The sequence below is a fragment of the Rhineura floridana genome, chromosome 4, assembly GCF_030035675.1.
Source record: "Rhineura floridana isolate rRhiFlo1 chromosome 4, rRhiFlo1.hap2, whole genome shotgun sequence".
In the NCBI taxonomy this organism is placed as follows: domain Eukaryota; kingdom Metazoa; phylum Chordata; class Lepidosauria; order Squamata; family Rhineuridae; genus Rhineura; species Rhineura floridana.
This window is the reverse complement of record NC_084483.1, coordinates 66,627,973-66,643,423: the sequence shown is the minus strand read 5'-3', so window position 1 is coordinate 66,643,423 and position 15,451 is coordinate 66,627,973. Positions and strand designations below refer to the sequence as shown.

Below are 15,451 nucleotides of genomic sequence, written 5' to 3'. Positions count from 1 at the left end.
AGAATATGGGATGGGCCTAGCTCCTGGGCCTGCAATGTCTCTTGCAAGTGCTAGGACAGCAGCACCACCTTCTATGCTATACTTCTATCGGTATAGGATTGGGTTCCTATACTGAACATAAATGTTTTAGTTATTGGTGGTATTTTCTATGTATGTATAACTTTATGTGCAACCCATTAGGAGTTATTGGCTTGGATCCTAAGAAGTGCAAAAAGAGTTCAGCTCACATAATGGAATTTTCCTGCCATTTTCTATTGACCACTCTAAAATGTTACACCTGAAGATCAGGGAATGTCTCTAGAACAGCATTCAGTGTGGTGCGTTGAAAACTGTGATAGAATAGGGAGATTGGTGGAAATCGGAGTCATCCCCTTAGCACAAGCAGAACTATTCAGGTTCATATCCAGGTTTTACTGGATATGAACCACTGTATAGTCTCTTCTTTTTTTGCTATACAGTGCACAGTTGTGGGGGCTGCCTACCGTGACCCACCCCCACCCTTATAAAATAGAACTTTAAAGCTGTTGAATAACAAGGCTGGAGGAAATAAAAGGAGGCTTAAGGTGATTGGCTGCTTTGGCACTGGCAGCAGCAGGAGTGTACATACTTGCAGAGTAGATCTAGGATTCTAGAGATCAAGAATACAGACAATCCAATGGCTGACCAATGATGGACATTTCTTCTACAGTCAGTGATTTTATGTCACCCAGCTTCACTGACCTAATCTAGTTCTCTTAACTCTTCAGGAATGGATTGTAATAGCAAAAGGAAAGGCAGTTCTACTGATTATCAACTCAATAGCTTTTCTTTTGATGAAGGTATGGATACAGATAAGGATGATCAATATGGAAGATGGGAATATACACACCAGCAAGGCAGAATAAGAAAGTGCAAGGGAGGCTCACAGTCAGATTGAAAAACAGTGTCGTGATAAGATGAACAGTTTTATTGAAGAATTGGCCTCTTTAGTGCCAACATGCAATGCTATGGCCAGAAAACTAGTTATACTTAACAGTACTGAGAATGGCTATTCAGCACATGAAGATATTTCAAGGTGCCACAAATTCATATAGTGAAGCAAGCTACAAAGCTGCTTTTTTGTCAGATGATGAATTAAAACAACTTATTCTTAGGGCAGCAGATGATGGGAAATTTGTATTTGTAGACCAGAGGACAACTGCAATATTGGCATATTTGTCACAGGAACTTCTAGATACTTTGTATTATGAATATTTTCTTCAAGATGATATAGGTCATCTTGAAGAATGTCATTGTCAAGTTTTACAGCTGAGAGAGAAAATGTACTACTAATTGTTACAGGTTTGAAGTCAAATATGGATCTTTTATTACACTGAGGAGTTGTTGGTTCAGTTTCATGGACCCTTTGACCAAAGAAGTAGAAAATATTGTCACAGCTAACCCAGTGGTGTCTGCCAGTGTACTCGATGGTGGAGATGCAACTTTTCCACAGCTTGCAGCTTCACCACACAGCATGGACAGTGCATACAAGCAGGAGAAGGTGGTCCCAAAAGGTCCCTTCCAACAGTGCCTGATATTGCAGGTGGAACAAGAGCAGGAGCCAGTAAAATTGGCAGAATGATTGCTGAAGAAATTATGAAGATTCAAAGGATAAGAGGCTCTTCACTTTTAAGCTGTGGCTCAGCCCATTGAACATGACCTTTCCCTGATACTTCTTCACCAGGAGGCAACACAATTTTGAATGGTGGAAATCCAGACATTCCTCCTGCCCGTTTACTATCTGGCCAGATACAAGACAATCCAGGCTACTCATATTCTGACAATTCTTCCATCCTTAGGGAAAATTCACATATAGGGATTGGTATGATAGACAATGACCAAGAATCCAGCAGCCCAAGCAATGATGAAGCAGCAATGGCTGCTATCATGAGCCTTTTGGAAGCTGGTCTAGGGGGGCTGACAATTGTAGTGACATACCATGTACTTTATAAATGTTACCCAATATCTTTGAAATCCTGATACATCAAAATACATCATTGGGGGGTTCTCCAGTCTGTGAAGCTTGTTGAATTGATTTGATGTTTTAATTTCATAAAAGCCATATCAAGGGAACAGTCATCCTTCTCCAATGTGTACTTTCAGACTAAGTGGAAATCAACCTACTACAGTGTTCCTACGTCATTGATTTGGTTAGCTGTGTATAGCTTGCATTAACTGTTTATACCCACAGTATATATACTGTAACAGTATATTACTGATGCTTAAGAATAATGACCTTTTATGAGAGGGACTCTTAATATTAAAATCTGTCCTCATTATTGTACCCATTAAAAAGAAGATTCGTAGATTTCGTCAAATAAATGCGAAACATCTTTACCTGCTATGATTAGGAATGCCTGGGCACATGGATATTTCTATAAAACATACAGTGTGGGAATGAGGCGCATTATTGCAGAGCAAAACTTATGGAAATGATTTGTATTATGTTATTTTATTATATTCCACTCTACAAGAAGAATAACGAAAAGGGGATGTGATGAAAATATTTTGGATGGTTTAAACTGTAGTGATGAAAAGGAATGCAAAAACATCAAATGCTTTTGAAAGTAGATCTGACCATTTACTGTCATTGTTCCAGAAAATAAGGGGGGGAAAACAAAATTACACGCAGAGTGGATTTACCAGCCATTAAGACAGAGAAAATCTTGGAATTCAATTTGAAACATGGAACAGATAAGTACAATATGTCAGCCCGCTGTCCCTGAAGCACATAGTGTTAGAAAAGGCCGATTGTATTAAGGCTTGTTGGGAATTTCCTAATGGAAACTATTTTGATTTTCTTTAAATACAATGTTTCATTGAAACTAGAATGTTGTGATCTTATTATACTGTGAAATGGAACTTCCAGTGTCAGACAGAGCTCTTCAGTTCCTGGTTGAAAGCTGCAAGCTGCAAGGTTGTTCCTAGACAGTTCTTTCACAGGGTTCAGATTAGTTTATTAGATCTTCTTACATCACAGACAAGTCCACACTGCCATTGTTCTTTTTAAAAATGTAAATGTACTGCCTTCAAGTCGATTTTGACTTATGGCGATCCTATGAATAGGGTTTTCATGAGGCTAAGAGGCAGTGACTGGCCCAAGGCTGCCCGGTAAGCTTCATGGCTATTGGGGGTTCGAATCCTGGTCTCCCAGGTTGTTGTCCAACACCTTAACCGCTACACCACACTGGCTCTCAATTGTTCTTTTAGCAGAGGCAAAAAAGTTTCTGTGCAGGAGCTTCCAGCTAGGGCTGGACATGCATGAATCACCTGCTTTTCATGGTAGATTATAGAAGAGGAAACATTCATTTGCCTCCAACCTCGGTTTCATTGTATTAGTTTCAGGCTAGGGTGGACAGGGTGTGTGAACAGAGGGTGTAATTATGTGTGAAAATGTTGAAGGTCAGCCCAGTCCTGCTTCCTGAACTTTGGATTTGGAGCTAATGCTCCAAATCAGAAGTATTTCTGTGTGGATGCAGCCAGCAAGATTTGAGGTCAGGAAGCAACTGTACATCTGTTCTCCTTTCATCCCAGGGTAACTTGGAGAAAATCATAACCACAAGGGACTTTAGGATTCAAGTGTAATGCACTATTCTTTTTCTACTCCCAGTCATAAGGGATAATTTGAAAGGGTTATTATATACTAGCAAAGCACAGTGTCTTACTTCAGATACTTCATTACAATCAGTTTTTCATCTTCGCTCCTTGAATATTGATATAGGGATCAAATATGCATTTCAGCTTTAAATGAAGAAATTCATTTTGATGTCTCAGTGCTCAAGGGAGAGGTTTTGCCATGTGTGTTACCTTTTTCTTGGGGCCCCTTGAAAGTGTGAGGGCTGAGCTGGTATTAAAATTTGAAACATAGAATTGGGTTGTGACTGAGTGTACCAAATTTCATTCCAGTATCTCAGCTGGAATGAAATGGGGCATTACAGCCAAGTTAACATACAATTAAATGGAATGTCAAATGGGCATGTTTAGCCAATGGCATCACTTTGTTCAGCCAACTATTTTGATTGAACTTGGGGGTTTCAGTCAGAAGGCATTTGAGAAACAGTCTTGACTTGTCAACAGTAATCTCAAGATATAGTGTGTGTGTGTGTGTGTGTGTGTGTATTTTACAGATCAAACCAAAATTTGACTTTATATTGCATGCACCTATGTGGGAATTGATTTCACTCTAAAATTAATTTCACAATTAAGAACTTCTCATTCTGATCTTAATGGTATTTATTGATTATGTGTAAGTCATGAATAGGCATAATTCATGAGACATGAGGGACCAGTTGTACTAAGCCCATGTGGTTTGTATGGTGGAGGGTGGGGAGAAACACTCAAACAGTTTTTTTCAATAGGGAGTAGAGATGATAGTCCTCCAGGATCATCTAGGCATGTTACCTGGGAGTAATGAACACCATGAGACAAGAGTGTGGATTAAACATGGCCATAACTTTTTGGTTCTACTGTGGTGCAGAAGCACTCCCTCTTCCTCGTCCTTATGCTGGTAGTCTTCTCCCAATTTCCCCTCTGCTCCAGAGGCTGCTCCTCTAAAAGTTAAAAAAAGAAAGGCTTTAGGATTCTAATACTGGCAGGATTCGCCATGGTTAATGGAGTGCTATGAATGTGTTGATTGTGCCTACTTTGCTTCTTCCCAGTAGCACTAGGTAGAGATCAAGCCACAATCTCTGGTATTATGTGTGAATCAGGAATCATGGATTGTTTATCTCCAAGCGAACCATGATAAGGCTTTTTCTTGGCTTACTGACTGAACGAAACAAACTATGATCCCTGGATTGGATGTAGTTCTAAGCCATGAACTGTGGTTTTTCTCCCACACACTATCAGGGAGAAGCAGCGTGGGTGTGATAGTGCACTCATGGTAAACCATTAACTGTGTGTTATGGTGATGTCCAGATGTGCCCACTGTTGGTTCCTTGTGGGATTGATAGATACAATTAATGTTCTTTATAATGTGGATATGTTTATTTAAATTGAATTTTGCATATTTTGGAACACATTAATGCAATATAGTCCTACCATGTATACCCAAATTTTTTTACATCAAATTAGGTCAGAGTGTTCATAAATCCAAGAGTGAATCTTTCCAGAAGGAAAAAAAGGATATAAAATTCCAGTGGGTATGTTTCAGTTGTGAATGTACTGAGTACAATAGCACATGAATACATATCACCTGGACTGTGTTTTATTACACATTTGTGAAACAGGGAATTCTAAACTTTAAATACTTCCCTGCTGTGTCTTTTTTTACTATTTATTTTCCTCTTGGATTACTGTGATTATTTTATTTATACAGGATGATGCTTAGAAATTATCTACAGATGCTCATCTTAGACTCCAGTTATTTAAATATCTGAAATGAGGAAAATAGAATGTGTGAATTTCATTTACCCTCTGCTCTTCTCCTACACATTGTGGGACTTGCATCCTGATGGCAAAACCTCATATCTGTAGGCATGACTGCAGTTTTGAAATAAAGTACAGGTATATCCATGGAATCATATGGGTATGCCACTTCCATGCTGTCATTTGTGGGTGCAGACGTCTTCTGTTAGACCAGTTTAACACAATACTTTTAGCTTAACTCAGTTATTGGATGCGGCTGCTTGAAACATTTTATATTGAGGAGCCTTTAAAAGGATAAAAGGCAGAAGGCTGCTGTAGTATGAGGCATCACCATTTCCACGCACAGATGCTGCAGTATTCTAGAGATTGGAGCAGGAACCTATCACAGAGACCTCTAAAATGAAGAGCCAGAGGCACACCGCTTCTGAGCTGCTCAGTGTCCCTCCTTTAGTTGTCATTTGAAAATGTCATACTTTAGTTATCACTCTCCACCCACATTTTGTTATTGATTCCTTTTCTTGTTAGTCAAAGAGCAAATATCAAAATACATCAAAATGTCATCTGGCACATGCAAGGTAAACCACCTGGTCTAATATGGAACAAATAGTTTCCAGTTATCATTACCATTTTTCAGATTGTCAATACCTTCACAGAATTTATCAAAGTTAGCTTAGCTATGAAGAATGCATTGCAAATCTTTAAGCATTCCCTCTCTGAAAATCTTCCTCTTTATTAAGTACAAATGGAACAAAATGGACAGTATCTAGTTTTTGTAGAAAAACGTACTATATCAAAAACTATGATACAGGAGCCTTCTCCATTTTTTAGCTAATAGAACTTGCCATTTATATAGCAGTAGTACATAACAGTATCTCAGTAATCTGTACAACAGGTCTGCAAGGTAAGCTAATATTTTCATATTGTGGATAGGGTTTGGTGGACAGAGGTTTGGAAAATAGAGGCTTGAGAGAACCACATAATGAGTTGATAGCTGAGATAACATTTGAACCAGGAGTTTCCCAATTTTTGCTTCAAATTTAACCACTGTGCTATATCGGCTCTCAAATTACTGTAGTAACATATTATCACTATGGCCTGGGGTTCATATGTAGCAGATTGAGGTGTAAGAGGGCTGAGGTTGTTGAATGGATCGTGCCATTTATAGGTGAACACTGAATGCTCCTCTCTTAGAAACTTGCTGCACATAGAAAACCAGCACAGCTGCAAACAAGGTGGCTATTTATGCATCACCCCAAAAGGTGAAAATGCATCACTTTAAAAAAAGTACAAAAGAAGTCACAGATTTGCGTAGAATTTACAAATCTAATTTGTACATAGGTGTAAATTCATAAATAATTCCTGTAATTTAAATAGAAGCACAATACATCTCACCATAGTGGGGAAGGCTGTGGCCAGGTTACCTGTGTGCCTGCTCAGTCTGCTTTCCAGCTGGTAAATGTGGATGGCCCCCTGGTCTCTCTTTGTATGCTTTTTTATTTTTAAAGTCAACTTGGACCAAACCGTCCCTCAAATAGGTGACTATCCTCTGCGAAGTAGGTCACATGGCCACCATAATAACTGCAAAGAGCTGGAATAGAACCTTTCTCCCTCCTGTGCTGGATGAAGTGGTGCAGTTCCTTCTGCCACCTCATTCCCATTTAATTTTCCTGTATGTGCAGACCAGGCCTACTCTGTACAAGCATTTATTTGTATTTGCCACATGCCAGAATAGTGACAAAACTGATAGGAGTTTCTTGACTTTCATTTGCATTGTCTACATTATGCTAACACTATTTGTTGTTAACATAGAAAATCTTTAGCTGACTTGCTTTGTTTGCCAATAACTTGGAAGTTGATTTTTTACAGTAAACTGACAGATTTCACAAATTCTTTTCTACTTTTATTCATCTCTTATTTAATTGCAGTCTTTTTTGAAGAGCACTCAAACATTCAGATCTGTAATGCAGGAAATGGTTATTTCTGTCCTCCCTTTTAGCTTAGGGCTACCGAGAACTTAGAAGTTTAATGATAAATCTAGATTAAACAATATGAGCATGTATCAATTTCATGTTAATTTTACTATAACAGCCAGTCTTTTATGAGCAAAAATGTAGCATTGAAAACAGTCTTTGACCAAGTTCTGGTTTGCCTTAGTTTTTTAAAGCATCAACGTTTGCTCTATGAATTCATAGCTTTCATCTTCTCAACTGCTGTAAGTCTAATATAACTTACAGTGCACTCTTGCTAAAGTATATGAAAAGCAATCAAACAGAAAAGCGCAAATAACTAAAACTACAAATCTCTGGATGGAAAAGTCAAATAGGAACAGATCCTGCTGTTTTAAAGCAACATTAACCAAATTATAATTATACTGTCAAGGATGACAAGCTGTATAAATCGTAGGTCACAAGATCCGTATTTAAATTATCAGAACTGTCTTCCTGTTTACCCTTGCCATAATTTCACTTTTTTTCTTCCGATGTCCCCTGTATGGAATTACAGATTGTAAGCGTCTAGGAGTAGGGACATTTTCTTGTGCTTTGTAAAGAGCCATGAATGGTGATGGTGCTATATATATTAATAGTAGTAGTAATAAGGATCTACAACAAAACGTCGTTCCTGGAAAAGGCTCCAGCCAGCTAGGTTTTGCTCTTCCAGGATACTACATTCCAGGAGGGGGAACCTTTTTGGCCTGGCTGGCTAGATCTCCATCTCCCCCCCACCCGAAGGGCCAACTTTGAGAAGTTGAACAGCATCACCCACTTGTCAATCATCTGACATCATGATTGTCAGGTGGCTGATAGGTGAGCAGTCCCACCCACTTGTCAAAATTGAGGGTTTTTTTTTTCTTTACCAGCATGTGCTCTGAATGAAATATGCTGTCAAAGCAGCGCCCAGCAGGACTGAACACTCTGCTCATCATCTGACAAGTGGTGGATTCAGCCTGTTCCCTGCAGTGGTCTGAGCAGGATTCCCCACCCATGGCTCATCAGCTAGAGGATTAATCGTGTTGCTTTGGCTGCAGGGAACTGGCAGATGTTGCCAATGCAGAACTGAACCCTGCCCATCAGCTGATGTTTATTTATTTAAGACTATATATATGTATATAATACATACACTATATATATATATATATATATATATATATATATATATATATATATATAAACATAATTGTGATTAACCAAGCAGAGGTTTTTATTATATTAACAAAACGTTTCAGCTTCCACCTTCATCAGCTGCCAACATACAAATGCTGTTACCAAGGTGGCAGTTATAGAGCTTTGAGGATGGAATGCTCATTCATTTGCAGAAGCTAAGTAGTGGTGGTACTGTCCTCCAGGTTCAGGCCATGTGGTGCCAATGTGTCCAGAGAGTAAATCCAAAAGTTCTCCCTTTTGGTCAATGCTGCTGGATCTGTTGGCATCTCTATCGCTGTAATGGAAAGTCCAACAGGCTGTGACCCTCAATGTTAAAATGCTTTGCAACTGGTTGCTCCACTTTTTTTGTCAAAATTGCTGACTTGTGGTTCCGGAAGCGCGTGCGTAGGTCAGTTGTGGTCTTTCCTACGTATTGGATATGACATCCTGGTCTTTTGCACTCGATGATGTAAACTATATTGCAGGACCTGCAGGTGATGTTCTGTTTGATGTAATATGTCCTGCCTGTCCTAGTGCTTGTAAAAGTGGCTCACACAGGTGATACAGCGTTTGGAGTGACAAGGATGAGACCCTGGATTGGTGATAGGTGGCTTAAGCACAGCTCTCACCAACAGTCTGCGCAAATTAGGTTGGCGAAATGCTATAACAGGAGGCCTGCTGATGGCTCTGGTAAGATGTTCAGAGTTTGCCAGCAATGGGTAGCTCTCCTTGATTGCTCGGTGATAGTTAGGAGATGCTGGATGGAAATCTACCACAAATGAAATCCGTTGCTCACTGCTCTTTGACACCTCAGTATGATGGAGGAGGTTTTCTCTAGACAGAATGGAGGCTCGGTGGATGTTGCAATTCATTATATATATATATATATATATATATAATTAGCATTTCTAATTGCTTTCACTCAGTGATGTCAGGTGATTGATAGGTGCATGTGGTTTGGGGATATGGCATCACAAGCCAGCTTGGACCTCCTGCTGGATCAAGGTTGGCACGTGGTCTGAAAGTTCCTCACCCCTGCTCCATTCCCTCTCCCCCCCCATTATTCATCATTCTGTGGTCACTGAGCATGTTCATTCCTCACTGAATAGCTTTGGGGGCTTTTTACCCCTTAGGGTTTGGGGCTTTTTTACCCCTAAAGATTTTTTTCTACAGACATTTGGTTCCCCTAAGCATGTTCTGATTTTTCACTGAGCCTGGTCCTGGGCCCAGTGCTCTTCAACATTTTTATTAACGACTTGGATGAGGAGGTACAGAGCATGCTTATCAAATTTGCAGATGATACAAATGGGGGCACTTGGATGAGGAGGTATAGAGCATGCTTATCAAATTTGCAAATGATACAAATGGTGGACAGAAACAAAATTCAAAGGGACCTTGATAGGCTGGAGCATTGGCCTGAAAACAACAGAATGAAATTCAACAGGGATAAATGCAAAGTTCTACACTCAGTCTTCAACTTTATTAATAACTTGAACACTATCTGAACAACAAACAACTTATAGATGAAGATGATCAAACAGCTATAGAAAAAGGATTAATATCTGACTGAGATAAGAAATGGTGTGGAAGAGATTAAAAGGGCAGACCCTCTAGGCTGCAACTCAAAAGTATCAAACAACAAGGCCAAATGGAGGCTTTTCTAAACAGAAAGCAGAGAGTATGCAACTTCTCCATCTCAGAAACAAATCACCAGGAATAGATGGCATACCAATAGAGTTGCTACAAGCTACTGAGACTGAATCTGTCCAAATTTTGACAAAAATCTGTCAAGAAATATGGAAAAGTAAACAATGGCCCACAGACCGGAAGCGTTCCATATACATCCCAATTCCAAAGAAAGGGAATCCCAGGGAATGCAGTAATTATCAAACTATTGCCTTAATATCCCATGCAAGTAAAGTCATGCTCAAGATTCTACAGTAAAGGCTCATGTCATATATGGAGCGAGAAATGCCAGATGTCCAAGCTAGATTTAGAAAGGGAAGAGGTACCAGAGATCATATTGCAAACATACGTTGGATAATGGAACGGAGCAAGGAATTTCAGAAGAAAATCACGCTGTGCTTTATAGATTACAGCAAAGCCTTTGACTGTGTAGATCATGAAAAACTATGGAATGCTTTAAAAGGAATGGGGGTGCCACAGCATTCTTAACGAAGATGGTGGCCGTGGTTTCCCTAAGGGGATGACGCCTCTGCTGCCATCTTTGTTGATGGCACACGTGTGTGCTATGCGTGTGCATTTCTGCCATCAACTAAGATGGCGGCAGGGGCTTCAGTACCTTAGGGAAACCGCGGCTGCCATCTTTGTTAAGGGCAATGGTAAAAGACAGCAGACAGGTAGGTGGGGGGCATGGAGGGGCCGCAGACTGTGGAAGGGGAGGGGTGGCTGAGGGCCCCCCTGTAGCTCCAGGGGCCGTCGGGCCAGTGCCCCACCTGGCCTCCCTTTAGAACCAGCCCTGATTGTAAGGACAGAATATGGAGAAACCAATTGGTTCCCCATTGGAAAGGGTGTGAGACAGGGGTGTATTTTATCACCCTATTCATTTAATCTATACGCAGAACACACCATACGGAAACCAGGATTGGACCAAGATGAAAGAGGTGTGAAAACTGGAGGGAGAAATATCAATAATTTAAAATATGCAGATGATACCATACTACTAAGCAGAAACTAGTAATGATTTGAAACAAATGCTGACGAAAGTTCAAGAAGAAAGCACAAAAGCAGGACTACAGCTGAACATCAAAAAGACTAAAGTCATGACAAGATTTATGCAACTTTACAGTTGACAATGAGGACATTGAACTTGTCAACGATTATCAATACCTTTGCAAAGTCATTAACCAAAATTGAGACAATAGTCAAGAAATCAGAAGAAGGCTAGGACTGGGGAGGGCAGCTGTGAGAGAACTAGAAAAGGTCCTCAAATGCAAAGATGTATTACTGAACACAAAAGTCAGGATCATTCAGACCATGGTATTTCCGATCTCTATGTATGGATGTGAAAGTTGGACAGTGAAAAAAGCGGATAAGAGAAAAATCAACTCATTTGAAATGTTGTGTTGGAGAAGAGCTTTGCAGATACCATGGACCGCGAAAAAGACAAATAACTGGGTGTTAGAACAAATTAAACCAGAACTATCACTAGAAGCTAAAATGATGAAACTGAGGTTATCATACTTTGGACACATAATGAGAAGACATGATTCATTAGAAAAGATAATAATGCTGGGAAAAACAGAAGGGAGTAGAAAAAGAGGAAGGCCAAACAAGAGATGGATTGATTCCATAAAGGAAACCACAGACCTGAACTTACAATATCTGAACGGGGTGGTTCATGACAGATGCTATTGGAGGTCACTGATCCATAGGGTTGCCATAAGTCATAGTCGACTTGGAGGCACATAACAACAACATGTATAGCATATGTGCTCTTGTTTTTTCTGCATGCTGCTGCAGCTTACATAAACATTAAAAAAGATGTCACCATTTTAGACTAGTGAACCTGTTTTCATTGCAAGGGCTGGTATAGTGCAATGACTAGAGTGGCATAGAAGGTCAGACACTCTGTTTCAAGTATCTATTAAGCCTTACAGGTCTCTGGGCGGCTTTGGACAAATAAGATGTTTTACTTAGGTTTTGTTAATGAGAAGAAATATTGTATTTGTCTACATGCTTCCCTTTTTAAAATAATAATGATAATAATAAATATGTCCAACTAAAAGCCCTCCTTGTAAATCATAGGATAGGGAAAATGCATATAAAATGGAAAACATTTGAAACAATTAAAATATATCTGCTTCCTCCAGTAAATGGAAAGTAATTAGTGTAAAAGAAGTGTAAGTGTGTGTGTGTGCACTCACAGGCACATACCCCTGTGTTATGTCCAATACTTGACTTGGGCTAGTAAATTCCTAAATCTGGTAATCTTGAGCCAGGCAGTGTGCGGTGGGGGACAATCTGTATGCCTATAGATACTCATCAGCTGGTGACATTTTTGTTCTGCTGTGCACAGGCTGTAATCTTGATGGTGTACATAATGCCATCTCTGATATGTCTGCCCAATGAGGATTCATATAGTAGTGGGAAAAGCAAAAGTCTGTGAGGCTTGTGTGTGTATGGGAGCATCTTGGCTTCTGCCCAGGATGTATATGTGGTGTGGTGTGGTGTGTGTATAGATGGCTTCAGTGGTTATATTGGGGAATGTCCAATCTGCATTGTGTAGAACACAATATGCACAGAAACCTGGATGTTCCTCTACTTGCATACCTTATACTGAGCTCTCCAATAGACGTGTGCTTCATTGTGTCATGATTGCAGCAAGGTTGTGAATGGAATGTGCCTGCCCAGAAGTATCTAGCGTTCACCAGAAATGTGCACATTTTGGTGAGCTGTTTGCGTTCACCAGAACCCCCAGAGTTTGAGCATCTGAGTAGTGATACAACATTAGGGGTGCAGATAGATGGATGTAGAAATTTGGAAGTTGTGCCTGTGCTGAGCCACTGGTTTGCAGTGGGTGTTGGAAAGAGTTCACTTCACATCAACACAACACTGAAACATTGGCAGCTTTCATGAGAAGATTCAAAGGGAACTTGTGTTCTCAGGTTTTCTACAGAAACAACAAGAGTACTCATGCTGCTTCAGTTACTTTGGCAATACTTTACAGGCAATGTACAGTAAATGTTGGAAGTCTCCACTACTAAATTCAAGTCCAGCTACTTATCAAGTACTTATACCTGGCAGGAGTCTCAGCTGGACTGTAAACTGGCTATCCTGAAAACACATAGTCCTATTGGTTACAAACACTATTTAGGATATGAACCACTGAGATCAATGGGACTGCTATTCACTAAATATGTGCAAGGTTAGCTTTTAAGAGTCTAAACCAGAAAGATGTCAACACTTTAGAGTGACTAAATGAGTACATTTCCTAAACTCTTTCCTGGAACTTTATGAAGCTTGGCTTTAATGCCATTTCTTTTTTCTCTAGACAAGTTACTCCTTACCATTTAACAAAGAGAAGACTAGAGAAGCTACATGGGTAGAAAAGGAACTAATGTTCCTAGTTCCTTGCCCTTTCTGACTGGCTTTGAACTGTGATCCTGACCCTCACTTGCTATAGTTACTTTGCCAGTGCCTGTTCTTGCCTTGCCTTGCTGTGCATTCCTGTAGTATCAAGATATCTGACTTTTTGGAAACCCTGGCATTTTATTGCAAAAGAAATAGGCACACTAAAAAGTTCTTAGGAAAGGAAAGTAGCATGTGAGCACTGAGTGGGCAGGTTTTTGCCTCCTCCATAGCAGTGCTTACATTGCTTGTGAGAAATTGCTGTTCACAATGGCAGGGATAAAGTGTGAAGCTCCACAAGTCAGAATGAAGATCAGTCCCAAAGATGTGGGCACAAAAGTTATAAAAAGTGCCTCTGTTCAGAGATGAGGAATAAGTAGTGAGTAGTGCCTGCTACCCACATGTTGGCTGTGCTTTTAGTCATTTCTGTATTCATCATCAAAGTTTATTTGCCGGGCCGTAGGCCATCATAAAGTCATGCAACATTTAAAATTTGAAATCAATACATTTAAAACATAACCATAAACTCTGACATATAAAAATCCTAAAACCTATGAGTTCGGACTTATTAAAATCCTAAAATCCTAAAATGAGACCATGGGGTTGAGGCACCTTCAGCCTCTATTGTTCCATGGACCCCAGATCTATTAAATACTTTGCTCTCAACTTTTGGGCTGCAAGGGCGAAAAGAGCCACTCTGGTGGTGACCCTAGAGTCATTATCTGCTAAAAGATAGGATACTATTTGCTCCTCCCGACTAGGATCCAAGTGCTTGATCAGAATGTCAAGAAATTTATTTCTTGGGTGGGCATAAAGAGGGCAATCAAGCAGATAATGGGGTAAATCGTCCACCTTTCCCGCTTGGCAAATACATAGGCGTTGGACCCATGGTATCTGAAGGAAACGGCGAGACATAATAGCACTAGGCATTGTCTTGAATCTAAGCGCCGTAAATGCATGTCTTAGGTGTACAGAAAAGGGGTAAGATAGATAATTTGCCCTAAGATGGTCATTTTTAATTAAACCGTACCACCGTGAAAACTTAGAATTGGCAATAGCCAATTTATCCATCCAAGCACAGTGCCACTCAATCTGTTCTTTAATTTTAATCCTCTTGTGAGGTATATTAGGCTGTGTTGAAATATGATATAGATGACATATATTTGATATTTTAAGAATCCAAAAACTATCTGCCGCTATCTGGTTGAAGCAAGACTTCAATAGGATTTTGGCTGGTGCATCTGTTAGCGAGACCCAGAATGCCAGCAGGGTATTATGAATTCGGGTGCTAACAGGAAGTAAACCAGATTCAGCACGCATAAACGCAGCAGGGGTGCCGGGGGGGGAGACGCAGAAGCTGTCTGAGGAAATTGTTTTGAATAGCTTCTAAACTAGGGAAAGATGTTTGCTCCCAACCCCAGACAGCTGCCCCATAGACAATCTGCGGTAGAACCTTGCTCTGATAAATTTTCAAGGGGGGGGGGCACGCAATGGCCCCCCTTGGTTCTATAAAATTTAAGAATTACCCCAGCTGACCTAGTGGCTGCAAGTTTAGTAGCAGCTATATGATTTTTCCATGAAAGGGTTTCTTGGAACAGAATCCCTAGGTATTTAAAAGAACAACATTGTTCAATTGGGTGTGTACCAATGGTCCATTTATGTTTATGATGTCTTTTCCCAAAGACCATTATTTTAGTTTTTTGGTAATTAACTTGTAATTGTTCTTTATTACAATATGCTTCTAGGGATGCCAAGAGTTTCCTAAGGCCAATAGAGGTAAGAGATAAAAGTACCATGTCATCCGCGTATAGTAGCATTGTAACCTTCCTACTGCC

At 40.0% G+C, this 15,451-nt stretch overlaps 1 protein-coding gene and 1 pseudogene across 3 annotated transcripts in view; both read left to right on the top strand.

The window, feature by feature from the left end:
• The window catches only part of ME1 (malic enzyme 1), a 219,431-nt gene that overhangs the window by 74,282 nt on the left and 129,698 nt on the right, over window positions 1–15,451 (top strand). The gene's annotated exons all lie outside the window — the stretch shown is intronic.
• LOC133384342 (basic helix-loop-helix ARNT-like protein 1) lies at window positions 670–2,212 on the top strand (annotated as a pseudogene).